The sequence below is a fragment of the Vulpes vulpes genome, chromosome 5 (assembly GCF_048418805.1).
Source record: "Vulpes vulpes isolate BD-2025 chromosome 5, VulVul3, whole genome shotgun sequence".
NCBI lineage: Eukaryota > Metazoa > Chordata > Mammalia > Carnivora > Canidae > Vulpes > Vulpes vulpes.
Window position 1 is genome coordinate 41,677,646 of NC_132784.1, and position 27,533 is coordinate 41,705,178.

At 41.3% G+C, this 27,533-nt stretch overlaps 1 protein-coding gene across 1 annotated transcript in view; it reads right to left on the reverse strand.

Moving 5' to 3' along the window:
* ALPK2 (alpha kinase 2) overlaps window positions 1-5,997 on the reverse strand; it is a 119,304-nt gene extending 113,307 nt beyond the window's left edge. The window contains exons 1-2 of the mRNA XM_025997676.2: window positions 5,479-5,997; window positions 4,542-5,132 (exon numbers count right to left, since the gene is read on the reverse strand). The gene's annotated coding sequence lies outside the window, so the exon portion shown is untranslated. The remainder of the gene's footprint in view (window positions 1-4,541; window positions 5,133-5,478) is intronic.
* Between the last annotated feature and the right edge of the window lie 21,536 nt (window positions 5,998-27,533).

The window sequence follows — 27,533 nt, forward strand, 5'->3', positions numbered from 1 at the left end:
GTTTTTAGTAAAGTGTGCCTAAGAGATAAGGAGCACCACCCCCAAGGAAAGCAGGGGAGTAGCACTGTATCCATACGTTCACTGCAGTCACACACAGGACCCTTCTGCAGGAGATTTTTTTTTTTTTTACTCGCACTTCATCTTTTATTTATTTATTTATTTTTAAAATATTTTTTCTTTATTTATTTATGATAGTCACAGAGAGAGAGAGAGAGAGGCAGAGACACAGGCAGAGGGAGAAGCAGGCTCCATGCACCGGGAGCCCGATGTGGGATTCAATCCCCGGTCTCCAGGATCCCGCCCTGGGCCAAAAGCAGGCGCCAAACCACTGCGCCACCCAGGGATCCCCGGAGACTTTTTAAAAAACTTGTTTGGGCTGCAGTTTAAAGCAGGCCTGGGGCTTCCTGGGTGGCTCAGTGGTTTAGCGCCTGCCTTCAGCTCAGGGCGTGATCCTGGGGTCCCAGGATCGAGTCCCACATCGGGCTCCCTGCATGGAGCCTGCTTCTCCCTCTGCCTGTGTCTGTCTCTCTGTCTCTCTCTCTCTCAATCTCTCTGTGTGTGTGTGTGTCTCTCGTGAATAAATAAATAAAATCTTAAAAAAAAATATCCCAGACCTCCTTGACTGGCCAAGTTTCCCAGTCATCCTAACTGCATTCCCCACATTCCTCTCCCATCATCACTCCAGCCTGGACCTCAAGGATGGGTGAGACCCTAGCCTTCCTGCTTCCTGGGCCCTGATTGGTCCAGATTGGTCCTCCCTGGCCCAGGGCGCCTGAAATTCCCACCCCTGGCCCTCCACTCCACAACTCCGTGTGGGACACGCCTTCTCCAAGCTGCCCTTCGTGTTTTGTTTTGCTCAGTGTTTTTTCCTTTACACAGAAAGACCATCTTCCATCTGGTTCTTCCATTCAAGTCCCACTAGTTTTCAAACCCCAGCTGAAGGGCTAAATTGTCCTTGAAGCCTCCTCTGAGAGCCTGGGGGCGGGGGGGGAGAGACTCCTCCCCAAATGGTGGACCACTCACCTCCGTGCGCCCTGCCTACACTCAGTGTCCCCCACAGACATACTCCACGGTGAGATGTTTGCCTGCAAGATGACTCCTGGGTTTATATTTTGTGCTCTCCCCAGTTCTAGCATATTGTGACTGGGCCTGCCACACATCTTTTGAAAAGTAGGCAAGTTTAGTGATTGAAAGGATCAACGCAAATAGGGTTTCCCCAGAAATTACAGGCCCAAGAAACAGCTAAAGCAGTGACCCTCAGGTGTGGTCCCTGGACCACGCCATCCATCCGCATCACCTGAGGACTTGTCCGAAATGCAAATTCTCCGGACCTTCAGAGGCAGAAACTCTAGGGGTGGGACCCAGGAGCCTGTATTTCAACAAGCTTTCTGATACTGTTGCACTTTAAAGTTTGAGAACCACTGGACTAGAAGAAAAATCTCCAACTACTGACTGAGGAGCAAATGAGCCTGGTTATCCAAGAGCAGGATTGAAGACCAAGTGAAGATAGAGGTGAGTCATGGGTCTTTTTCTTCTCTTGCAGGTTGGGCATTTATTCTTTCATTTTTACCAACCCTAAGATGACATGCTTACTGTCTCCCAAGTTCCTTTACATTTCTGAATGTCTAGATTTCCTTTATGGCAGAAAAGAACAACAGGTTTCCTTGTGAACCTGTCAGTAGCTCAAGCAAAGGATTGATTTATCAAGCTATTCTGAAGTGCCTGGGCAGAAGCTGTGCCGAAGCTCAGTCAAGACAGTGCAATAATAAAGATGTGGCTAGCATTCTTTGGACCTGTCCCATGAGGCCTACTTGTTTGTTTTTTTTTTTAAGATTTTATTTATTTATTCATGAGAGACACAGAGAGAGAGAGAGGCAGAGACACAGGCAGAGGGAGAAGCAGGCTCCATGCAGGGAGCCCGATGTGGGAATCGATCCCGGGACTCCAGGATCACGCCCTGGGTCGAAGGCAGGTACTAAACCACTGAACCATCCAGGCGTCCCCATGAGGCCTACTTGTGACTCTTGTCTGCTCCATCCCTCTGTGCCTGACTTGTCCTCACTCCAGAATGAGGAAGCACCCTGTTCATAATGCACTTCCATCACTGACCTCGAAATTCCAGCCACGGCTCTTGAAATGTCCATCTAGCTGCTGTCTCTGCTGAGCCCCCCACGGCTAGCCCATTTCAGTGTTCTCACATGTCCTCACTCCACTAGGCCTCTGTCCAAGCAAAAAGGGAATCAGTGCAAGGTTCCCCTAGAAACTTTGAGGAAAGACTGGACCTGTGCCTTAATTTTCATAATAATCACAGAGATATCACTTCATATGTATAGATTTATACCTTTACTTTCCATTCTTATGGATTATGAGAACTCATATTTAAATATGGCACTGATATATACTAAAAAGTATCATATGATGTTGATAAATCCCTACCTGTACAGGTAATAAATATACCATCAACCATCTTCAAACAAAAAATAGTTTTTCTCATTTATTGCAGGCACATTCTAAAATATAATCTTTTTTTTTGTTTTGCTCTCAAACACTTTATTTTTAAGTACAGAAGTTTCCTCAAAAAATCTAATTTTCTTTTTTTTTTTAAAGTTTTTATTTATGTGTGAGAGAGAGAGAGAGAGCACGTGAGTGTGGGGAGGTGTTAAGGGAGAAGCAGGCTCTCTGCTGAGCAGGGAGCTGGAGGTGGGACTCAATCCCAGGACCCTGAGATTATGGCCTGACCTGAAGGCAGATGCTTAACCAACTGAGCCACTCAGGCACCCAAAAAATCTAATTTTCTACGTTATTTTGGTTTAATGATTGTACTGATGTCAAAAATGTGTTAACTTCCACCACTTTAATAGTTTCTACTGTAAAAGCATTCAGAAGTTTTAGCAAAAAAGAGACAGAGAAGTATTTAAATTAACCAAGGAGAAGAACTGGCCTTTGGGGAGAAGCCAGGATGTGACATATACTTTAGGTATATTTACTCATGTCCCCATCACTCCAGTCAGAGTGGATGTTGCTATCTTCATTTCACAGATGAGAACATTGGAGTTCAAACAGGCTGAAAAACTGTGCTAGAGTCAGAATTTGACTGGAAATCTGACTCCAGAGCCTGTGCTTTACTCCTCAGCACCCCCGGCCCCCCACTACCTCCTACCCACATTAGAATGTCCCCCGCTTCTTCCTTGCATAGGCTGATAGCTACATGTAGGTGTGCATGGGGCGCTTAAAAACAATTTAGATTGGGACAGGGGGGATTTTTGCCTATGACAGACACAAGAATCCACATGACCTAAAAGCCTTCCCCAGAAAGTAAGTGTTTTGCAAAAACTTCAAAAGGACGATGACATTTGGCAGCAAATCTGTTTCAATTTGTTTTAAATCCTGATTTCCAAGATCTGAATGTGCTAATGGACCATCAGTGCCTGTTGATACAGGATTTGTCAATTTGTTGATTCAGAACAACATCTTGGATTTTGGTACATAAGTCTCACAGCAAAGAAGTTCTTTCAATTTACCCTTAGCTGGCTGGCATGCTGTTAAAAAAAAAAACAAACATGTCTTACCGTTCCTGGTCACTTAAGCTTCCAAAATTAAGGATAACTATACTTAAGGAAAAGACTGGGGAAGGGAAATATTAGAGCAGAAGCAGCTCTAAATGCTGTTCTTGCTTTTATCTATTTTTAAATGATTGCCAGATGTCTGTAACTGACACCCTCAATCAGTGGTTTTAAAGTTTGAATGTGTTCATCAAAATGCAATGTGACAGTGGGGCCATTTTATCGATGGATTTTTTTGATTGACTTCTCGCCTTAAATTTTTAAAGAATCTATTTAACAACTTGAGTACAACATCCTGCCTATGGTTAACGAAACTGCATTATACACTTTAAAATTCGAGAGGTTAGATGTCAAGTGTTCTTACCTCAGTTTTTAAAAAAAAGGGAGGGGGAAAGGAGAGGAAAGCAAATCTATTTAATGACTTGATGAATGTCTCCATCAGCCATTTTGAAATGCCTGATAGCTTTTCAGCAATTTGCATTCTGGGTGTCAGACAAGATACTGCTGTGTCCATCCAGAAAGTGGGGATTTTCATTCATATAATCTAAGCAGTAACTTTTGACTAAAATACTCAAATATTTCAGACAAAAGGATCTGGGGCCTGAGTTACCAGGATGATCACTCCAATTTTTCATGTTACTTTGCAAAACCTTTGCAGATCACTCCTTCGAGTCATCCTGTGTGTGTGTTTTAATTGCTAAGATAAAAAGTGTCTATTTCAATTACTGCTGGGCCCAAATAAACAGACATGAAAAATAATCATTTCCCAAAAGGGTCTGAATGGACCTAAACTATAAATGATAATTTGGCTACTTTAAAGCCTATAGAGTCAAATGTGCCAGATGGCCCCTACTTGTTCCGTCCTGTTCTGTATCATCAGGAAACCATCTGCTCTGTTCCTTATTGCAGAAAATGCAAACAACTACATATTTAAAGCACAGCCATTCCTTATGTAAAAACCAAAGTCTGGTTACTTACTTTTCAGTATTTTTCGTCCAAGAGACGTGATAGGAGGGCTGGCTCGGCTGTGGGCTCCCCAGGCTGTGTTGGGAGGTATTGATTGGGTGTCCCTGCTCCTGGAACTGGGCATTCAGAGGAGTTACAGGGTTCAGGGTCTTATCCACGTTCAGGTCAAAGCACAGTTGGGTCTGTCTCCAGAAAAGCTCCTATCTTCCTAAGAGGGAAAATTCTGTGCCCGGGGACGTTCTGGAAGAAGACATTTTTTCCCTGCCCTTGAATGAACTAGGTCATTGCTGAAGCTGGAGAATATTTTTTAGCATCACTGTGATGAAACTTGAGGGCTGTTTCTGCAGTAGGTGTGACACTTGTTGACGCCGCCGGGGAGGCCCTGGCAAAGGGACCTGGTGAAATGCAGCTCCAGCGAGCTGACGAAACACAGACGAGCTGTCCCCGAGGCCTGGGACACCGAGCACTGCTCTGCAAGATTGTGCAGGCCCTCAGCTTTAGTGGCTTGCCTCCTAGAAAAGCAGAATCTTGCTGTCTGATAAAGTCTCTGGGGCCGGAGTAACACCGGCAGTTCTCAGACCAAGAATACCAGGCATAGGAAACCTGTGCAGGGGGTGGTGGGGGTGAAGGGGAGGTGAAAAAAGAGGCATTATGCTGTTCGTTTAGAACTGGTATTACAGTTGTTCTCTGAAGTTCTCTGAGAAACGCAGAAGCCACAGCAAGCAGGATCCACCCTCCTCCCTCCACCCCTAGCAGTCCTCCCCACACCCTCCCCTCCCACCCTGTCTCTCTCTCTCTCTCACACACACACACTCTCACACACACATTCTCTCTCTTCCTATTTTTGACTACAGTAGTAAGAAGAGAAGAGAGGAAGAACACAAGAAAACCGTAGGAAAAAAAACGCCACAAATCCGTCAAATTGTCAAGAATTGCTCTTGTTACATACCAAAGTAGAATTTGTAATGTGGGCATTTCTTTTATTGAACTGTGTCCAAATCCAAGACAGAAGATAAACAAAATCCAGGAGTATTTTCTCTGGAACTACTTTGTCTCTCCGGAAAAGTATGTGCCATACCTGGAAACTGACAGCTTGGAGAGAAACTTCTTAGGACACTCACAGAGGTGGCTAAAATTAGCAGCTCTGAGTGAGTGACTTTGAAGGGGACATAACTGGATACACTCACTCTGTGCTGGGCAGTACAATCCTCAAAAGCAGACTGTGCTTACATAGAGCAGTGTGTGCATCACCATACCTGGATGGAATGAAATTTTTCACAGGATGAAAAAGTCATCACCTAAAGTCATTAAATATCAAGAAGTATACGGTTGATGTGATCTGTTTCTCAGTTTCCTCTTCATATGAGAAGAAAGGCATTGAAAGCCGAGAGACTCTAAAATAATGACTGTCCCATTGGGAACACACCTATGAAACGCAGCCGGATGCAAAAAATTACCACCCCTTGATGACTGTGGGTATCAGCTGGTTTTATTTAAAGACGGATCCTCTTCATAGAGGCTCTTTCCAAATAAAAGCAGAGAACATTAAGAGAGCAGATAAGAGGAAGGTGTGATGATAAAAAATAAATGAAAGTTATCACACAGCAGCAGGATAGGATAAAGACAAAGGGAACCAACATCCCAATGCAGTAGACAGACATATATGGTCATGAAAGAATTGTTGCCTGGGAGTTCTTAAATGGAAAAGTTGTCACTCATTATGAAACTCGCTTTTGTTCCTGACAAACCGTCTGAAAGATGGACCCCCTCCCAGTCTAGCATTCATCTTCTAGTAAAATAAATGTAAGGACCAGAGGATTAAAATATACATATAATTTATAGTGGATTTACCTATATATATTTTATTGTTCATCTCCTTAACCTGCAGCCATAGAGTTTCTGTTTTATTTATTTATTTTTTAAAGATTTTATTTATTCATGAGAGACACACACAGAGAGAGAGAGAGAGAGAGGCAGAGACACAGGCAGAGGGAGAAACAGGCTCCACGCAGAGAGCCTGGCGTGGGACTCGATCCTGGGTCTCCAGGATCACGCCCTGGGCCGAAGGTGGCACTAAACCGCTGAGCCACCAGGGCTGCCCAGAGCTTCTGTTTTAATCTTAAGTTTGGGGAGCAGGAATAGATGACAGCCAGAAACAGACCTTGGGATTAAATTCAATGAGGCCAGGACACTGTTCTGAATTTTCTGTGGTTTAAGGTGTTGAAGAGAAAAAGGAGGGCATACATTTGTGCCTTTTCAATAGCATTAAAAAATACATGAGTTTGTGATTAAAAATGAAGACCTAAAAATGTTTAGTATCATTCCAGGTAAAGTAATATAGCACTTAAGAAAGTATGCATAAGTTATCTCTTTTTTCTGAAGCTAGAGAAGGAAAAACAAGATCCTCCCTTTATCCATCCAGAGAGTAGAGTTGGAAATGGTTTTTTTGTTTTTTTTGTTTTTTTAGATTTTGTTTATTCATGAGAGCCAGAGAGAGAGGCAGAGACATAGGCAGAGGGAGAAGCAGGCTCCATGCAGAGAGCCTGATGTGAGACTCAATCCCAGGACCCAGGGATCATGACCTGAGCCAAAGGCAGACACTCAACCACTGAGCCACCCAGGTGCCCTGGGCATGTTTTTTTTTTTTTTTTTTTAATTGGATGTCCTTTAATTGCTTCTCTCAAAGACCTTTGGGGCTTTGTTATTCTCTTCGCTTCTCAAATGAATGGGTGCCTCACAATTCCTTGGCCACTCTAGGCTCGATGGGACCAGATCGAGTCAGTTCCCAACTAATCTGAATATTTAAAGCCAATTCATTAGGTTCTCAAGCTGCTCTTCACTCCCATAAATTGGGTTTGAATTGGTACGTGAGGAGTTTATCTGTTCATTTTATCCCTGCTGGCACAGAAGGCCCTCAAATGTTCATGCACTCCTAATGGTAGGAGTGATGAATGCCCTTTCCAGCAGAGCACATTCTTGGCTGATACTTGGTACCAATCACATGTCAGGTCAGATCAGATTTTCTGCCAGGGTCGTTGGGTCAAGCCGGAGCTGAGGCAGCCTCTCCACCTTCAGGGCACAGTCTGCATTCAGGGAGAGCCCCCCACTACTGAGAGCATCAGCTCGGATTCCCTCTCTCAATAGTCCATATACCTAGGATACAGGGGTTCTCATAGTTTATGCACTGGGTGTGCTATCTTGCCGGTGGACATGACCCAAATCCAACTTTTGCAACCTTCATTCACTTCCCCGTACTGCCAATCAGGTAGGTCAACCCAATAGGCATTTTGAACTCTTTAAGTGCAGTGGCAACAGAAATATCAATGTAAATATAGGACTATGTTCTCTCGTGATGTTTTTCATACCAGGTAACATAAAATTTTTCATGAGAATATGAAGTTTAAAAAATACTTGAAAAAAGGGGTGCCTGGCTGGCTAGTTAGTGGAGCATGTGACTCTTGACCTTGAGGCTATGAGTTCAAACCCCCTGTTGGATATACAGATGACTTAAAAGATCTTTATTAAAAAAATTTGCAAAATAATTTTTAAAATGCAGGTTTCTCAGAATTCTTATATTCAGGAAGGGCTTTTCCAACCATGTGAATGTTGTTTGGAAGTTAGATTTCATTTTCCCCCAAAGTGTCAAAATAATAAATGGGAGTTAGGTTCACAGAACACCTTACAGAAGTACTAAATCCATCGTGTACGCAAAGTGCCATATTTCAGCTTCCTAAAACCGCAAGTGTCAAAACTAGGTTAAAATTCAATTTAACTAAATATGAAAGTCTGTATGCAAAAAAATATCCAGACTTTGACTTCCAAGATAAAATTCTGGCACAGTTTATTTCAGTTTCACAAATACTAAGTGAAATTAATTAGTTGAACAGTGCCTGGATATTTAAACTTTAAAAAAGATTTATGTATGCTGTTTATACTAGTTTATAAAATTTTCCTTTTTAAGGCTTTACTTTTGATTATAAGAGCAATATAAACTCGTTACTGAAAATTACATACTCATTGCTGAAAATCTTTAATATTTTGATTTTGAAATCTCAAGATAGCCACCATTTTTTGGCTAATTGCCTTCTACCTCTTTTATTTTCCCTTTCTGGGTGCTTATACATTCAGAAAGTGACATTAGTGGGTGAAAAGTATGAACATTTTAAGGTTTTGAAACATATTGCCAAATAAAACAATAGTGGTTGTATTGCATTACATTTCCAACAGTAGGTCTGAGCCCACCCATCTCACTGAGGGGGCAACTCCTGATGTGCTTAGCACATCACTGAAAATGTTTGGGTAATCTTAGAAGCAAAATTAATATTGTAATATACATTTATTTGATTACTAACAAGGCTAAATATTGTTTCATGAGTTCATTAGTCCCTGTTTCTCTGATGGATTGTCTCTTCAATTTTTTTGGCCACCTTTGAGTATTTTCCTTTGCAACATATAAAAGCATTTCATGTGTAATTTGTTGCAAATGGGTTCTATCTTCCAATTTATGGTTTTCCCTTTTACTTGTGAAGTTCTGACATAGAGAAGTTCTGAATTTTTATTTACCAAAAACGATCTCAAGGTCAGGAGGGAAGGAGGAATTGTTTAATGAGTTCTGAGTCTCAGTTTTGCAAGATGAAAAAGTTCTGGAAATCTGTTTCACAACAATGTGAACATACTTAACACTACTGAACTGCACCCTTAGAAATGCAAATTCAGGGGGCACCTGGGTGGCTCAAACGGCTACAGTCTCCCTCCAACTTCAACCATGATCTGGGGTCCTGGGATTGAGCCCCCATTGAGCTCCATGCTCAGTGGGGAGCCTGCTTCTCCCTCTCCCTCTGCCCCTCTTCCCTCCCAATGCTCTCTCCCTCTCTTTCTCTCTCTCTCTCTCAAATAAACAAATAAGATCTTTAAAAAAGAAAGAAAGAAATGGCAAACTTTGTTATTTTTTAAACCACAATAAAAAAGAAAACTATCGGGGATCCCTGGGTGGCGCAGCGGTTCGGCGCCTGCCTTTGGCCCAGGGCACAATCCTGGAGACCCGGGATCGAATCCCACATCGGGCTCCTGGTGCATGGAGCCTGCTTCTCCCTCTGCCTCTCTCTCTCTCTCTCTTTCTCTGTGACTCTCATAAATAAATAAAAAAAAAAAAAAAAAAAAGAAAACTATCTTTTTCCTATGGTTTCTTCCTTAGCTTATAAAGCCTCCATTTTTCTATGGACTTATCCACTATCCATGCTGCTGCAGGCAGAGCAGAGAGTAAAGTTGGGTCTGAATCAAGCTCTTCTCCTTTTTTCATGTTACTTCATCTATGCTAACATCCTGGATCAGTCTGTGTCTTTTTCCTTAACCCAGATATCTAAGATTCTCAGTTCCTTTCTTAGTGGCTTCCACCCTTCACAACTAAGAGATTGATACAGATAGGATTTTGATCTGAAAACTAGATTTCCCCCCATTAAAAATAGAATGAAATGGGAGGTAAGACTTAACTGTGACTGAATAAAGAGGCTGGAAAATCTCCCTCAAAAGCAACTATAAAGATGGATAATACAAAAAAAGATAGATAGATAGATAGATGATAGATAGATAGATAGATAGATAGATAGATAGATGATAGATGATAGATAAAATAGATAATACAAGCAGCCATTTTAGTGCTCCAGATATCAACCAAAGGCATCCAAAAATTTGAGAAGCATTTATAATGGAAAAATCTCTCCATTTAGGGTACTAACAATGAGTGTGTTTGACATCCTTGGCTGGACTTGCTCCAGTTCCCCCATCCAGCTCTGATGTCATGGAGCTCTGCTAGAGCAGGCTGTGAGAACTGGCATTTTCTCAGCCACTGTCCAAAGGGACTTACTGGATTTGGAGCAGTGGAAAACACCTATGCCCAGCAGTGTTAGCAATGGAAGTAACTCTTAGTAGCAGATGAGTGGAGAAGGCCCACTGCTCTACTAGTTTGAGAATGGAATTGAGGTTGGGACAAACACCTGTCTGGCTGAGGCTGCAGGCATGTGCAGTGGAGACAAGGCAGGACCCAGCTCTCCATCCACATGCTCCCAGCATGCACAGAGAAGACATGAAAGGGCCCAGCACAAAGTAAGTATCAGGGCAGACCGAACATGGCTGAAACTTGAATGGGTTCCCCTACCCACACACAGATACATTGTCAGAGGATGGAAGTCTTACTGGCTCAAGGTATTCAACCACAATCTCTGTCCAATCATTAGCTGACATGAGGCTATGCAGACATAGGAGTGACCCCCTAGGAAGCCAAGCTTTAAAAAATTTAAAGAGGGGTACCTGGGTAGCTCCGTCAGTTAAGCATCAGATTCTTGATTTCAGCTCAGGTCATGATTGTGGGGGTATGAGATTGAGTCCTGCATTGGGCTCCACACAGGGCATGGAGCCTGCTTAAGATTCTCTTGCCCTCTCTCTCTGCTCCTCCCCCCATGCAACTGGGGTACTCACAAACACTCTCACACAAAAAAGGAAGGAAGAAAGAAGGAAAATTTAAAGAAAACTGAATGGAAATATCTGTGTCCACATACTTTAGGGGAGACAGATTTCACAGATTTATCTCAGACAAGTTACTAAACTAACAAATAACCAAGCAGCAGCAACTTGTTGGGGGTGGTGGGATGACTAGAATTCAGTTAACACACACACACACACAAAAAGCATTTACCACATATTATCTAAATTTTCAAGTTTTCAACAAAAAGCCATGAAACATGCAAAGAAATAGGACAGTATATTCTAACACAGGAAAAAAGCAGTCAGTAGAAACTCAGTATTACCCTGATACCAAAACCAGACAAAGACATCACAAGAAAATAAAACCAAAGACCAATGTCTTTCAAAAACATAAATGCAAAAATCCTTAACAAAATATTACCAAGCAAAATGAGCAACATATGAAAAGGACTATACCCCATGACTAACTGGAATTTATCCTACTAATGCAAGGATAGTTTAACACCTGAAAGCCAATCATTATAGTACACTGTTAATAATATAAAAGACGAAACTACATGATCATCTCAACAGAGGCAGAAAATACATTTGGTAAAATACAACATCTATTCATGATAAAAAAAAAAAACTCTCAGAAATTAGGAATAAAGGGCATATACAGACCCACAGTGAATATTTTACTTAATAGTTACAATTTTTTTTAAAGATTTAAAAAATCGTTACAAAATTATTGTCATTATTATTACTTTCCTAATATCAGGGGAAATTTAAGACATGACTCTTGCTACATCTATCCAACAATGTACAGGAGGTTCTAGGCAGGGCAATGTAGAAAAAACATTAAAACATACATATTGGGAAAAAAGTAAAACTGTCTTCATTCACAGATGACAAGATCCTGTATGTAGTAAATCCCAAGGATTCAGCAGACAAACCACTACCACTAATAAACAAGGTTAGCAAAGTCACAAGATGTAAATCAATATACAAAAATCACTTATATTTCTATATATGAGCAACAATTCAAAAATAAAATTAAGAAAACAATTCTATTCAAAATAGTATCAATAACTCTTAACTCGAGGAAACAAACAGGTTGGGGGGATGGGGTAACTGGATGATGGGCATTAAGGAGGGCACTTGATGTAATGAGCACTGGGTGTTATTTGCAACTGATGAATCACCAAATTCTACCCCTGAAACTAATAATACACTATATATTAACTAAATTGAATTTAAACTAAAAAATACTTAGAAATAAAAATAAGACATGTATACAGAAAACTATAAAACACTGAAAATAAAAGTAAGGAAAATTAAATAAGTGGAGAGACATTCCACATTTATGGATTGGGAGACTCAGTATTGTCAAAGTTGCAGTTTTCCCCAAATTGATCTATAGACAACAAAATCCCAGAAGGATTTTTGTAGAAATTGATAAACTGATCCTAAAATTTATATGGAAATGCAATGGAATTAGAACAGCCAAAATAATTTTGACAAAGATCAGCAAAGTTGGAGGACTTATATTCCCTGATTTCCCTGCCACATTCCCTGTGGCAAATTTGATTATTTGCCACAATAATCAAAACAGTGCAATACTGGCACACTGTCATATAGAGGGATAGTCTGAATAGATCTATCAGAATCCAGAATCCAGAAATAAATTTATGTTAACTGATTATTGGTAAAGGTACCAAGATAATTCAACAAAGGAAAGAAGAGTCTTTTCAATAAATGGTTCTAGGGCAATTGGATATCCATATGAAAAAATTCTGAACTTTGAAACTTACCTCGTACCACACTCAAAAATTAACTCAAAATGGATCACAGGGGACGCCTGGATGGCTCAATTGGCTGAGCATTGGACTCCTGATTTCAGCTCAGGTCATGATGTTGGGGTCATGTGACTTAACCCCACATCAGGCTTTGCACTGGAGGTGGAGCCTGCTTGGGATTCTCTCTCTCTCTCTCCCTCTGCAAATCCCCCTCCTCCCTGCTCATGCTCACTCTCCCATTCTCTCTCTCTCTCTCTCTCAAAAAAAAAGATCACAGACCTAAATGTAAATAAATGTAACAATAATAAACTTCTAGATGAAAACACAGGAGATGATTATGACTTTGGGTTATGCAGAGTTATATCACTTGTCCTTTCCATTAAGCATGATCCATAAAAGTAAAAATTAGAAAATTGAATTTCATCAAAATTAAAAACTCTTTTACTTCAAAATACATCATTACACACCATATATTGAGACAAAATATTTGCATATCATATATCTCATAAGGGACTCATATCCAGGAATATATATATATATGTGTGTGTGTGTGTACACAAATAAACACACACACACACATATTCAATAAAACAATACAAGTAATCCAATTAAATAGGCAAAAGACTTGAATAGACATTTCAGCAAAGAAAATATACAAATGACTAATAAGCACATGCAAGGATGCTCAACATCATTAGTCATTAGAGAAGCACAAAGACCACAATGAGATACCACTACACACCCAGTGTGATGGCTGTAACAAAAGAAGATAGACAATACTAAGTGTCCATGAGGATGTGAAAAAAACGGAACCCTCTTACACTGCTGATGAGAATGTAGAATGGTACAGCCAGTTTAGAAAATAGTTGGGCAATTTCTTAAAATAGTAAACATATCCTTACCATACAACCCAGTAATTACACACCTGGGAATCTACCTCTGAGAAATGAAAACACATGTCCCAAAAAATCCTGTATTCCAAAAACTAGAAACAATCCAAGTCCCTGTCAACCAGGGAATGGATAAAACAAATTATGGTACATCCATACATACAGTAGAATACTATTCAACAACAAAAAGAAAGGACAACTGGTAGATGCTACAACTTAAAAGAAACTCAATATTATGCTAAGTAAAAGAAGCTAAACACAAAGGACTACATATTGAGTTATTCCATTTATGGGATGCCAGGTGGCTCAGTGATTGAGCATCTGCCTTCAACTCAGGGCGTGATCCTGGAGTCCCGGGATCGAGTCCCACATCAGGCTCCCTGCATGGAGACTGCTTCTCCCTCTGCCTGTGTCTCTGCTTCTCTCTTTGTGTGTCTCTTGTGAATAAATAAATAAAAATTTTCCCTGTCATGAAGATGGCACTGAAGGTGAAGAAGGAAGCCCCTGCCCCTCCCAAAGCCGAAGCCAAAGCAAAGGCTTTGGAAGCTAAGAAAGCGGTGCTGAAAGGCGTGCACAGTCACAAAAAAAGAAAATCCATATGTCACCTACATTCCGACTACTCAAGACCCTGTGTCTCCGAAGGCAGCCCATATATCCTCGAAAGAACACCCCCAGGAAAAACACCCCCAAGGATCACTATGCCATCATCAAGTTCCCCCTGACTACCGAATCAGCCATGAAGAAAATAGAAGACAACAACACACTGTGTTCATTGTGGATGTCAAGGCCAATAAGCACCAGATCAAACAGGCTGTGAAGAAGCTCTATGACATTGATGTGGCCAAGGTCAACACCTTGATCAGGCCTGATGGAGAGAAGAAAGCATATGTTCGACTGGCTCCTGACTATGATGCTTTGGATGTTGCCAACAAAATTGGGATCATCTAAATTGAGTCCAGCCGGCTATAAATCTAAATTTAAATTTTTTTTACCATTAAATAAATAAGTAAATAAATAAATTAAAAAAATCTTTTTTAAAAAAGAATTATTCCATTTATATGATATGTCCAAAAAAAGGGGGCAAATTTATAGATACAAAAAAACAACAGTGGTTCTCTAAGTCTGGAGGTGGGAGGGGGTTTAGCTGAAAAAGCCATGAAAGGGATACCTGGGGATGGCTCAGCCGGCTGAGCATCCAACTCTTGGTTTCAGCTCGGGTCATGATCTCAGCCCCATGTCAGGCTCCACACTCAGCAGGGAGTCTGCCTGGGATTCTCTTCCTCTCCCTCTTCCTCTGCTCCTCTGCTGCTCGTGCACCCATGCTTGCTTGTTCTCTCACGCGCTCTCTCAAATAAATAAATAAATCTTTTTCTTGGGATCCCTGGGTGGTGCAGCGGTTTGGCGCCTGCCTTTGGCCCAGGGCGCGATCCTGGAGACCCAGGATCGAATCCCACGTCGGGCTCCCGGTGCATGGAGCCTGCTTCTCCCTCTGCCTGTGTCTCTGCCTCTCTCTCTCTCTCTCTCTCTCTGTGTGACTATCATAAATAAATAAAAATTTTTTAAAAAGTAAAATATTTAAAAAATAAATAAATAAATCTTTTTCTTAAAAAATGGACATGAGGGAACTTTTCAGAATGACGGAAATGCTCTAGAACTGGATCATAGTAATGGTTACACAACTTTAGATATGCTAAAAATTATTGAAGTGTACACCAACAATGAAACAATTTTATGTAAATTATACTTGCGTAAAGCTACTTTAAAAATAGAATGAAATAGTTAATGGATCCCTTGCCTATCTTTTTAAGACAATTTTTTTTGTACTTTATTATTTTTTAATTTTTCTCACCTTTATTGAGGTATAATTTATATATAGTTTGCAAATATTTTCTCCCATTTTGTAGGTTGCCCTTTCACTCTGTTGATTGTTTCTGTGGCTGGACAGACTTTTCTAATTTGATGTAGTCTTACTAGTATATTTTTACTTTTGTTGCCTATGCTTGCTTCTGGTGTCATATCCAAAAAAGCACTGCCCAGATCAATGTCAAGAGGTTTTTCCTCTATGTTTTCTTCTAGGAGTTTTATGATTTCAGATCTTACATTCAAATCTTTAATCCGTTTTGAGTTACTTTTTGTATATAGTGACAGATAAGGGTCCAGTTTCATTCTTTTGCATGTGGAGATCCAGTTTTCCCAACACCGTCCTTCCCCTCATCATGTGTTCTGAGTGTCCTGGTCAAAGATCAGTTGACCACACATGCAGGAGTTTCTTTCTAGGTTCTCTCTTCCATCCCATTGATCTGTGTGTCTGTTTCTGTGCCAGTATCACGCTGTTTTGATTACTATAGCTTTGTAATATAGCTTGAAATCAAACTGTGTGATACCTCTAGCTTTGTTCTTCTTTCTCAAAATTGTTTTGGCTATTCAGGGTCTTTTGAGGTTCCATATGAATTTTATGATTGTTTTTTCTGTTTCTGTTTTTAAAATGTCCTTGGGTTTTGTTTTGGTTTTTTTTAATATTTTATTTGGGTATGCCTGGGTGGCTCAGCCGTTGAGTGTCTGCCTTTGGCTCAGGGCATGATCCCCAGGTCCCAGGATCGAGTCCCGCATCGAGCTCCCTGCAGGGAGCCTGCTTCTCCCTCTGCCTGTGTCTCTGCCTCTCTCTCTCTCTCTGGGTCTCTCATGAATAAATAAATAAAATCTTTAAAAAATATTTTTTATTTGTTTACTTGAGGGAAAGAGAGAGCAAGCACAGAGGGAGAGGGAGAAGCAGGCTCTCCACTGAGCAGGGAACCCAACACGGGGCTCAATCCCATGGGATCGTGACCTGTGCTCAAGGCAGATGCTTAACCAACTAAGCCACGGTAGGTGCTCCATCCTTGGGATTTTTATAAAGACTGCATTGAGGGGAACCTGGCTGGGTTAGTCAGAAGAGTATGAGACTTGATCTTGGGGTCATGAGTTCGAGCCCCATATTGAGTGTAAAGATAACTTAATAATAAAATTTTAGGGGGATCCCTGGGTGGCGCAGTGGTTTGGCACCTGCCTTTGGCCCAGGGCACGATCCTGGAGACCCGGGATCGAATCCCACGTCGGGCTCCCGGTGCATGGAGCCTGCTTCTCTCTCTGCCTCTCTCTGTCTCTCTGTCTCTCTCTCTCTCTCTGTGACTATCATGAATAAAATAAATAAATAAATAAATAAAATTTTTAAAAATTGCATTGAGTGTTGAAGATCGCTTTGGGTAGTATGGACATTTTAACAATATTAATTCTTCTAATCTGTGAACATGAGATGTCTTTCCATTTATTTGTGTCTGCTTTTTTTTTTTTAAGATTTTATTTATTTATTCATGAGAGACACAGAGAGAGAGGCAGAGACAGAGACAGAGGGAGAAGCAGGCTCCCAGCAGATAGCCCAATGTGGGACTCCATCCCAGGACCCTGGAATCACAACCCGAGCCAGAGGCAGATGCCCAACCACTGAGCCACCCAGGTGCCCCTGGAGTTTTTTCTTAATTTACTTTTTAGATAGTTCATTATTAGTGTATAGAAATTCAACTGACCTTTGTATGTTGTTTTTGTATCCTGCAACTTTATCAAATTTGTTTATTAATTCTAACAGCTGTGGGTTGGGTTTGTTTGTTTGAGGAGTCTTTAGGGCTTTTTACATATAAGATCACATTATCTGCGAACAGAGATAATTTTCCTTCCTTCTTTCCAGTTCGGATGCCTTTGACCTGACCTTTATTCTTAAGTCATGTCAGAAAGCAAAGGACCTACTGGATAAACCTGTGACTTTGAATGATTACTTCGGATCTCAATTGCTATGAGCCCAAGAAACAGATACCTAGTGAATAAATCCTCCTGAACATGATATTCCTCATGACAGATACCCAGAGAGCCAAAAGTCTAAGACAAGAATTATCACCAGCCACCTGGTGTGACACTTGCTCATTTGACAGTGTCATTATGCCACTCTCTTATGCAACAAGGCAGCATATGAGCCTATCCTCCAACAAGCGTAAAGGTAGCAGGGGAAATGGTGTGCTCTAAGGAGCTCTGCAAAGGTCAAGAGAAAGAGCTCCTGTACTCTTTTGCCACATGTTATCTGCAGGGAAGTAGCTTTGAAGATCTTAATGCCCAAGATTCTGCATTAGTAACAATCTTTTTTTTTAAAAGATTTTATTTATTTATTCATGAGAGACACAGAGAGAGAGGCAGAGACACAGGCAGAGGGATAAGCAGCTTCCCTGTGGGGAACCTGATGTAGGACTCGATCCCAGGACCCCAGGATCACAATCTGAGCCAAAGGCAGATGCTCAACCACTGAGCCCCCAGGTGCCCAGTAACAATCATTTTAAAAGCACAGTAAAAAATACGTGACATTAAAGCAGGGGTTTTGGCAAACTATTATGTTTCCTATTCCTACTTTCATAGTTGCGTGATCAGTTAAGGGACCAGTCAATTCTACCCAATTGATGAATGAACAGGAAAAATGTAAGTTCCTTACCATTTTGTCAAAATGTCACAAAGGAGGTTCCCTCCAAATCACAGTGTTCTGAAGTCGTGTACCCCTGTTGCCTTCTATCCCTTTCTTTTTTTTCTTTTTTCTTTTTTTTGGTTTCCAGAGCAATTTATTCATTAAAATCTATTCAATATGCCATCAACAGTTCTCCTGTGTGTATTGTGCTGATAAATAGACACTGAGAGGATTTAACAAGTTCGTCGTTTAATAAGTCTGAATTCATTTTCACCACATGGTATTGTACACGGTCATCTGTTCAAACAGATTTCTTTTTAACAGATCTTAGTTTAAAAAAGTCATAGATTAAAAAAAAGTCATAGATACTGTGAGTTCTGTATAAACTGGTGGATAGTAAGTTAGTTCCTTTGTTTTGACTTATAAGCCTCAACTTCACCACAGAGTAAAGAATGTGGGCCAAAGAAAGCATAATCGGTCACTCGTATAGAACAATATTGTTTCTATAATTTGAAGCTTTCTGAATGGACGGATTCAGGCCTGATGTAACTGTAAAAAGATTATTTAATGAATAGACTATGTGGAAATTGTACAAAATGGTATTAACTTTAATCATTAATACCTGAAATAGCACTATGTTACTAATTGCTATTCAAAACCAAAAACCTGTTTTTGAATCCCTAGGAAGGTAGCATGTGTACACAACCATGTACACAACCTTGTACTTAGGGGTGTGTCAATACATATTTCAACAGAAACTTTGGCTTTAGGAAAGAGTCACAAGCATTTAAAATAATGGCTTTAATCGTCATTATGAGTATATGGTAAGGGAAAGTGTGCTTTAATTAAATATATATCATACCAGTGATGCTGGCATGGTTGAGTTAATCCTAATGTTGATAGCTACAAAAACTAGTTTGTACATGACAAGACAATGAGAGAAAAAAGCAATCCCTTTGAAACAAAATTTTAAAAAATATATATGTTCACAGTGGTTTGTAATCAACAGTATGCACTTTATGACAATAACATGTACAGATTGAGTCTATCCCTTTCTGGACCTCCAGGGTCCTGTCCATGCTTCATGCAGTTCCATCCCTTTCTGTGGGTGAAAGATTTGCATGGCTGAGTTCTGAGCTCAGTTTTGCTAGTCCAGCAGAGGGCTTGAGGCTACAGCCTTGAAAACATGGCCTGCCTTTCTATTTCAGAGATACTTCTCTCATAAGTTGCCCACACTGGTCTTCTCAAGGACAAAAAGAGAACCTTACTGCAGGGTGAAAAACCATCATCTCTGACCTGCAAATGGTAGCTGCGCGTGCTAGTAACATAACAAACCAGTTAACATTTGCATTACACAGGCCTTTCTCCATATCCATTTAGTTTATGAAGGTTAATTTGAGTCCATTTTTTTCTGTCCAACCCCACCCCCACCCACATAAATGATGAGACCACAGCAGTATCCTACCAGCCTACTCTTGCCAGGTCTACCACGTTTGCCACCACTTCCCAGCACCACAGCCACCATCAGCTGAGGCTACCAGCGGATAGCCTTCAGACCGGTCTTCCAGAAACACTGTTGTTTTTCATATTTCTCCCCTGCTGATAAATCTTCAATGATAACCCATTGTTCATGGAATAAAGCTAAATATCTCAAATGGACATTCCCAAGTCCTCTCTTGTCCCGTGATGAGAACCGACCCAGAGGTAAATTCTGAGGGAAGGGACGCCTGGGTGGCTCAGCGGTTGAGCGTCTGTCTTTGGCTCAGGGCATGATCCTGGGGTCCTGGGATCGAGTCCCACATCAGGCTTTCTGCATGGAGCCTGCTTCTCCCTCTGCCTGTGTCTCTGCCTCTCTCTCTCTCTCTCTCTGTCTCTCTTGAATAAATAAATAAAATCTTTAAAAACAAATAAAAATAAATTATGAGGGAAATGTGGGTCGTGTTTCTGGATGACTCTGCTCTTCTTTGGGGAGGGTACAAGTTTTGTATTCCAACATTCATCCTGCCTGGCTTCCTCAGCTTTCTTATCCATTTCAGCCATACCATCACCCCAGTCGATGGGTAACGATCAGAGCTTAATCAATGACACAGACTGTCAGCGGCTCATGTTGCTAGCACATCAGAGATTTCTCAAAGAGAATTTATTTTATACTGGCATGAAGCTGGACTATATGAGCGCCTGTTGCCAGGACAGTAATACCTTGAGTGGTAGGTCAAAATGCCTTCACTGACCTCTGCTCCCCGTAGGCACTCTGCCCCTGCCAGGCCCTTCTTTTCATCCCCCACCTACACACACACACACACACACACACACCCTGAACACCCCATGTTAATCTCTCTTGTTGTACCTTTGCTGACCGGTCCTTTCGCCTTCATGGCTCATGGAATTTTTTTCAAGACTGGGCAGGAAAATGGCATAAGGCTGTGCCTACCTCCTCCCTGGAAATCCACTCTGGCCAAGAGGAGGAGGGTAAAACAGCCTCAGCCAGCTACATCTTGTTGCTGCCTCCGACTACGTGGTCTATGCAGTGTCCTCAGCCACACTCATGGAGTCCTGGAGGCCTGAGGCCATTGTCCCATTTCTTTGTGGTTCCTGCCCAGGAGGGCACGAAGCCACACCTGTAACCGGCTTTGCTGTGGATGTGCTTTGTGTAGATAATACCTGTCTAGACTGATCTGAGACACATTTTAGACTGTTTCCTGCTCCATTCCATTTCCAGGCTAAAGGCAGCAGAGGAACTCTCTTTTCTGGAAGAACAAAGCCCCTGCAAGGGCCTTCACGATTACCTAATCCAACTTCCTCTTTTACCCGAATTACACAGGCCAACAAGCACAGATTCAGACACAAAGATGGGGGAGGGGTGGAGAGTGGAAAATAAGGCTGCTACATTCTGAGAACTGCACCATTAAAATAACTTAATTCCTGATGATGAGCAAACCATTTGTTCTGCTGCTGACATATCCTTACTTGTGCCATGATGCCCCCTTACCCACTGTTTGGCCAGCCCCTTTCACTGCACACAAAGTATCTCACGCCCTAACAGCGCTGAGGATTTCCTCACTTTAACTATCCCCTCCCCATACAGGAAAGCTGAAATACTATAGCATAGCTTTCCATTTTTATCATTGATATAACAACTTATTCCCTGACTTCACTGAAGTATTGAAAACAATTATCACTATGAACCCTATAATTTCCTCAGAAGCTAACTCACCTCCACCCAATCTGTAAGCTTTATGAGAAACACCTGCTCACCCTACAGCTCCAGTAGTTAGCACAGTGCCTAGTTGGCAATGGCTCAAGCCATGGTCCTTGACTAAATGAATGGACAGGTCTTAGATAGCAGAGCCTTCTCAGGGCAGTTGTTGCTCATGCTCTCCCAAAGGACTGACTTCCTGAAAGGCAGGTAAAATCAACTACAGTTACTCTGTGAAGCCTTAGCAGGCCCAGCACCAGCGACAGGAAAGACTGAGCGTTTTGAGGTACCAGTCCCTAGATACTTTCTTTTGATTCCATTTTCTCCCCCACTCCAATATTCCCTCTGCTATTACCATGCAATGTTGGGGGATTCTTGCCCATAATTTTCAGACCAGTATAGAAGTAGTGATGAGAACACAACCTATAGTGCCAGAGATTTTCATGTCATTCTATCTGGAGTTTATATTAACCTTTAAAGCTGTTCGTTTTGAATGTCACTGTGTGCATCTGAAACTCCTGGGGCTCTTGTTCAAATGCAGGATTTAGGGGTCCATTCCCAGAGATTCAGACTAAGTGGATCTGAGTTCAAGGTCACAAATCTTTATTTTCAAAAACATCCGCCCCCCCAACACACACACACCTCATGCAAGTAGCCAGTGAACCACATGACAAAAATCACTAAGACACTGATGGGCAGCCAACCACCTTTCACCACACCATGTAATTAAATTTAGCCTCATATTTCTCTCTTCTACTTAAGGCTGGAGTAGAGAAGTCTGTGATAAACTCTTACGCATTACAGAGTTTAATGGGAATAAGTTTAATGCCTTAACTCTAGAGAATATTTCCATCTTAAAGAGAATGCCTAAAGAGGGCAAATGTTTACGTAAAAGACAGGAAACTCAAAGGGTCTACTCTGAGGCCTCACCATCATTGATGAAAATTAGCATTATGCGGGAAAGGGCGGTAAGGGGACACCCTCTTTAATATTCAAAGTACTCCTGCAGTTTTTAAGGGAGACCTTCAGTGACCTGGTTAGACAGTCTCTCCGTAAATTTGTTTGTACAAAGCTATTTCAAGTGTGGGCTTCATATGGCTTAGGCTATTGGTAAGAATTAATTATGCACGAAGATATTAAACTCAACCCACTTTCATTAGTATATGTACCCCCAGATGTGTGGCTTGGACACATTTTTATCTCCCTGAAACTCCTTTGGTAAATGAGAATAATTGCAGCTTCTTCCTTAGGTTGATGTGGGGGTGAGTTACTTATGGAATGTTCCTAACACAATACTTGCCATATGGTAAGTGCCCGATAACTGTTAGTGATTGACATTGTGTCAGGGGAGGGGGTGCTGGGCACACAGACAAGCAGGAGACAGAACCTCGGACAGGTGTGCAGAGGGAGCCAATAAAGTATACAGGGCCGACTCTGAAAGAGGAGGGGGGAATGGGGCGAAGGATGCTTCAGGGCAGTAACATCTCAGGGAGGTTTTGAAAGATGACTAGGCGCTTTGAGGAGAATGAAAAAGGGTCTGCAGAAGAACATTCTGATAGAAGTAACAGCTTGTGGGATGCCTGGGTGGCTCAGTGGGTGAGCGTCTGCCTTCGGCTCAGGGCCTGACCCTGGATCCAGGATGGAGTCCCGCATCAGACTCCCTGCAGGGAGCCTGCTTCTCCCTCTGCCTGTGTCTCTGCCTCTCTCTGTGTGTCTCTCATAAATAAATAAATAAAACTTTAAAAAAAAAAAGAAGAAGAAGAAGCAACAGGGCATCCCGGGTGGCTCAGTGGTTTATTTATTTATTTTTTTATAAAGCTTTTATTGTTTTTTTTTTTTAAGATTTTATTTATTTATTCATGACAGACAGAGAGAGGCAGAGACACAGGCAGAGGGAGAAGCAGGCTCCATGCACCGGGAGCCCGACGTGGGACTCGATCCCGGGTCTCCAGGATCGTGCCCTGGGCCAAAGGCAGGCGCCAAACCGCTGAGCCACCCAAGGATCCCCAGCTCAGTGGTGTAGTGCCGCCTTCAGCCCAGGGCCTGATCCTGGAGACCCGGGATGGAGTCCCACGTTGGGCTCCCTGCATGGAGCCTGCTTCTCCCTCTGCCTGTGTCTCTGCCTCTCTCTCTCTCTCCTCTCTGTGTTTCTCATTAATAAATAAATAAAATATTTTTAAAAAATAAAAATAAAAAAAGAAGCAACAGCTTGTGCAGAGTGATGTGTGGAAAAGCTTGGCTTACTTAAAGGAACTACAAAAGTAGTTTGGTAGAGCTGGACTACAATTAGCAGGGATGGCCTCATGGGCCTGTGACCTGTGGGGTCACACAGGACCTCTTGGTCACAAGGGCCACATGTTTGGCTTAACATTCTGCTATTGCCACCATAGAGTTCTTAATTGCTCCTGAACAAGGGGCACTGCACTTCCATTTTACAGTGGGCCCTGCAAATTATGGAGCTGGTCTCAGGTCTGACATGTGCTTCATCAGAAAATAGAAGTGTGGAATTATGAGCAAGTTACTCATTGGGAGGGAAATACAGGTAATTTTTGGAGGGGAATTCATGTAAAAATTAATGTTGGTCCCAGAAGAAAACTTGATATCTCTCTCCAGCTTTAGAACTCAGCAAGCAATAGTTTTTGTTGCAGTTAGATCTTTTCAACCATCCATACATATGTACACATACCACATCAGACATTGGCTGAGTGGAGAATTTCTTTTATCTTAGCTAAGAAAGTGTCAGATGATTTACTCTTCCAGTGATGACTCCTCCCTGAAAGTCTTTTGTGTACCCTCTCCTGCCAGACTGAATAACTTGTTCTAGAATGTTCTCATGGCATCCTTGTATATGAGTCTCATCTTTTTCAGATACATTTCTAGAGATGGAATTGTTAGATCAAACAGTAAGTGCGTGGTTAAATTGTCCTTCAAAGGGTTGTACAAATTTACATTCTTCACAGCAATATGAGATATGAGATACCAGATTTGAAGCACAATCTAGTATCAGAATTTTTATTTGCCAATTTAGTAGTGGAATTAGCATTGTCCTATTATTTAATTGCATTTCTGTTATTTAAAAAGAGGTAAAGTATCTTTTCATATATTCAAAAGCCATTTGGATCATTTTTGTCTGTGAACAGCCTATTCATTTTCTTTGCCCATCTTTAGGTTGATAAGTAATCTTTTAAAATTATCTTACAAGAGTATTTCATATGTTAAGAATAATACCCCTTGTCTTTAATATAGTTACCAGTTTGTCACTTGCCTTTTGGTGCTATACATGCTGTTTCTCCATGAACAAAATCTTCTTTTGTATGGACACAAATATACCAATCTTTTCTTTCAAGTCTTCTGAGATTTTTCATGTTTAAAAGCCCTTCATACTCTGAATATAAAGACAGTCTCCTGAATTCTCTGCTTGTATCTTTATGGTTTCATTTTTAAGAATATTATCTAAAATTTTGATACAGTTGGAATTTGCTTTAGTGTGATGCTTAAGGAAACAATTCTTTTCCCATTTGTCTCAACACCAAACTAGTCAAAATCAAAATTTTCCCACTGATTCAAAATACCATGTTCATTATAATTTAAGTTCTTTAACAGCACTGTATTCTGTTCCATTGATCTGCCTACCCATGTGTGGTGTAAAACTGTTTTAGCACTTGGGGCGCTTGAGTGGCTCTGCTGAATGTCTGACTCTTGATTTCAACTCGGGTCATGATCTCAGGGTTGTGGGATCAAGCCTCTAGTCAGTCTATGAACTGAGCATGGTGCCTGCTTAAGATTCTCTCTGGCCCTCCCCCTGCCACTCACTCATGCATGCATGCCTGCTTGCTCTCTCTCTCTCTTTCTCTCTCTCGCTCTCGCTCTCTCAAAAACAACAGCAACAACAACAAAAAGTCAAAACCATTTTAGTACTTATAGCTTCTTAAATCTATTTTGACATTTGAAACAGCTGGTCTCTTCTCATTACTCTTGTTTTTCAAAAACTTTCCGGTTGCTACCTATTTACCTCTCCACATGAACTTTATAATCATCCTATTTGGTCCCCTCCACCCAAACCCTGTTGGTGACATGATCAGATTGGAACTTCAGAACGATCATTCTGGCTAAAGTGTAAAGAAGCATGCAGGGGGAAGACCAGCAAGAGATGCTATTTTAGGAGTTCACAAGAGAGGTTAAGGGTAACTTGGACTTCAAGGTGGTGGCAGCAAACATAGAAAGGAAAGAGGATCAAGTGCCCTGGAGGAATAAAAAGTGGCAGGACTTGGTGATGAATGTGATTTGGCAGTTTTGGAAGTTGGAGGTGGTTTTCTAGTCTTGCCTGGAGCAACCCTGGGATTTAATCCAGTTCTATAGAGGCCCTAATCCGGATCAATCCAAAAATGCCAGGCCAGGGGACCCCTGGGTGGTTCAGCCGTTGAGCATCTGCCTTTGGCTCAGGGCATGATCCAAATTCAGGGATGGAGTCCCACATGGGGCTCCCTGCATGGAGCCTGTTTCTCCCTCTGCCTGTGTCTCTGCCTCTCTCTGTGTCTCTCATGAATAAATAAATAAAATCTTTAAAAAAAAAAAAAAAAAGATGCCAGGCTAGTTTTGGAGTTGCTCTGAATATCAGAGTCCTCTTGGGAAAAGATGTAGAACTCTTCTATAAGGAAATATTGTAGGTTCAGACAAGATACCCCAAAGTGAATTGCTTCCCCCAAACATGCCCTGTATTGGGAATACCAAACCATCTTCTAGAGCATCCCACATGCTGTGGGATATACCCAAGTGGCAAGAGTGTAATCTGAGACATTCTGTAACATCACATCTGGGGCCTGAAGATCCAACTTGCCGTTAGTGAAGAAAAAATATGAGAGTTCATAAGTTTTCCTTTCTTCAGTTCTTCAAAAAGTTAAACATAATTACTCCTAGGTACATACCCAAAGAATTGGAAGTGGGGACTCCATGAGCTCCTTATACAATACGATTGGCGCATTTAGCTTTCTTTACCTTAGTCTTTCTGTAGTCTATAGGGATACACTTGTCCCTAAATACCTTTCAAAGCAAAGCAGTACTGTTCACAATATCCGAAAAGTAGAAACTGCCCACCATCAGATGCATTAATAAAATGTGGTCTATATATGCAATGCAATATTATTCAGTTTTCAAAAAGAATAACATTCTGAAACATGCTACAGCATCGATGAGCCTAGAAAGTGTTTGTTATGCTAAGTGAAGTAAGCCAAAAATAAAAGGACAAATATTATATGATTCCACCTTTATCATATAATACCTAGAATAGGCAAATTCATAGAAACAGGAAGTCAATTAGAGGTTGCCTAGGACCAGGAGGAAAGGGAGAGATGGGGAGTTACTGAGTAAGAGATAGAGAGTTTCTGTTTGGGATGATGAAAAAGTTCTGGGAAAGGATAGATAGTAGCTAGGGTTGCACAAAACCGAGAGCTTGATGGCACTCAATGGGACACTTAAGAATGGTTAGCATGGTAAATGCTTATGTATATTTTACCAAATTAAAAAAGAATATGCTTTCTTAAAGTTCTCTTTCCTAATGAGAGAATGTGTCCCCACTGAGACACATTACCCTCAGGTGGTTATGGCTATAAGTTGTATCAGCCCTCTGAGATCTAGGTATTACCCAGTAGGCAGCACACTGTCTCACCCAAAACAATGCAAAATATTTTGGGAAACAAACTATATAGCCCACATCTCCGGAAATCCCCTCCCAAGTAGCTAACCACAAAGGGAGGAAACATAACAGGGTGAAACCAAAAGTTTGCAGCCAAATCTCAAGAGTCCATGGTCTTTCGTTCTGTACCAGGTACACGCAATGCAAGTACGCACTCAGGAACAATACGATTGGAGCCTTGAAGCTTTCTCTGCCCTAGTCTTTCTTTATTCCACGTTTTAGGGATACGCTTGTCCCCAAATATCTTTCGAAGCAAATAGGTCTAAAGCATTGGATTAAACAGAAGATACTTAAAACTCACTTGACAAATCACCTGATTATTAAGTCACCAGAATCAGGCAGTGTCTACTGAAGAGCTCTGAAGACAGCTGGGAATGAAGCTGAGTTACTGTTGCTCAAACTGATGTTACAAAGGACCTTAGGCTAGAGGCTGTTGAGCTGCCAATACTACTTACACACACACACACACACATACACACACACAAATT